The 1,807-nt window shown below is 46.1% G+C and overlaps 1 protein-coding gene across 1 annotated transcript in view; it reads right to left on the bottom strand.

The window, feature by feature from the left end:
• FANCI (Fanconi anemia, complementation group I) overlaps positions 1-1,807 on the bottom strand; it is a 112,420-nt gene that overhangs the window by 15,491 nt on the left and 95,122 nt on the right. The window lies entirely within an intron of this gene.

Genomic DNA, 1,807 nt, shown 5'->3' with positions numbered 1-1,807 from the left:
AGGCTTTCTACTCCCGTAAAGATTTACACCCTCGGAAACCCTGTACAGGGTCGCTATGGGTCGGAACTGACTCGAAGGCACTTAACAACAACAACTGCAGGAGAAAGATGAGCCTCAGCATCCCTATACAGGGTGGCTGTCAATCACCACCCTGGGAACTAATGGCAACAAGTTTAAGAGGAAGACTATGAGAGGGAAAAAATGTGAAAATGTGCTACTTCCTAAACCTCAAGTATTTTCCTATACTTTTCGTTGTTGTTGGAAGGTTCACAACATGCACTTTGGTACATGGAGATTGAAGGGAGTAGGATCAACCACATCACTGCACCTGGCCGGGCAAGTGACGAGAGATACAAACACGTGGCTAAAAGGAGAAGCTTCAAGGTAGCAGCAGGAAAGCTGCCTCCAGACCCGGAAGCTGGCTGAAAGGGCTCTATAAGGAAATGAAGTGGAGAACACCGTTTCTGGGCGATCACCAAATGTGCAGTTTAGTTAAGTGTGTTTGAGAGGGGCACTGGGACACTTTCCAATTCTGCAGATTATCAGAGAATAAAGAATTCCTGGAGAGGAAGAACTAATAAAGGGAACCAGAAGAGAAAGGACACCTGAGTCAATAGAGACAGAACTGCCCAAACTTGAGGTGCACAAGAAGTAGGAATTTTTACTTACTTTTACCTGAAGTAGGGAATGGAACACATGCTCCTTGGGACAAGTAAGGGAATAAAAAAGATGACATCATGGAGAGAAGTTAGACCTCTGTAGTCATGTGATACACAGGAGGCTCTTCCCATGTGGCATGTACTGGACAATATGGAACCGTAGCGATATTGAAGAAATGTGAAGGCTGATAATGAAATTTATTTTTGGTCCCAGAGGGAGCTGCCTTGATATGGGAGGTGCAGGGAAGCAAGTATACAGAGAGCTCACAGGGATGGCAGGGAGAACCCTACTTCTTGCCTGTTCCTACTGATACAGGGGGAACCCTGGGAGGAAGCTGCTGCAGGACCACAAAGTGGGTGGTTTAAATCCACCAGCCAATCCTTGGAAACCCTATACAAGGTCGCTATGAGTTGGAACCGACTTGATAGCACTTAACAACTGATACAGGCAGGACTAAAACGGTTAGTTTTTAGCAGAAGAGAAATATCTTTCAAAGGTATTGTTGATGTTAAGTGCTGTGGAGTCGGTTCCAACGCAAAAGGATCCTGCATAGGGTTCCTGAGACTGTAAATCTTTGTGCGAGCTCCTCTTTCTTCAATGGAGCAGCTAATGAGCTCAAACTGTAGACTTTATACAATCCAGTGCTTATCCTACAGAGCCACTGTGCTCTCCCTGCACTCCCCCCCCCACACACTTAAAGTTATGTGCTAGTGTTTATAGGGATTCTTCCTGTTGAGATATAAGGCTGTGGCAAAACCAAAGGCGTTGTAAGAGAACAACCCCTTCTCAGTGACTAGCTTTCTGTTGTTGTTAGGTGCCATCGAGTCGGTACCAACCCACAGCGACCTTATGCACAGAACAAAACACTGCCCGATCCAGGGCCAACCTCACTACTGTTGCCACACTTGAGCCCATTGATGCTGCCACTTGGCCAATTCATCTCGTTGGGGATCTTCCTCTTTTTCTTTGACCCTCTACCTTACCAAACACGATCTCCTTCTCCAGTGACTGGTCCCTCCTGACAATATGTCCAAAGTATGAGAGACGAAGTTTGACCATCTTGGCCTCCAAGGAGCACTCTGGCTGCACTTCTTCCAAAACGGATCTATTGGTTCTTTTAGCAGTTCATGGCATTTTCAATATTCTC

This window comes from Chrysochloris asiatica, unplaced genomic scaffold, assembly GCF_000296735.1.
Source record: "Chrysochloris asiatica unplaced genomic scaffold, ChrAsi1.0 scaffold00101, whole genome shotgun sequence".
Taxonomy (NCBI): Eukaryota; Metazoa; Chordata; class Mammalia; order Afrosoricida; family Chrysochloridae; genus Chrysochloris; species Chrysochloris asiatica.
This window is presented reverse-complemented; position numbering and strand designations above follow the sequence as displayed.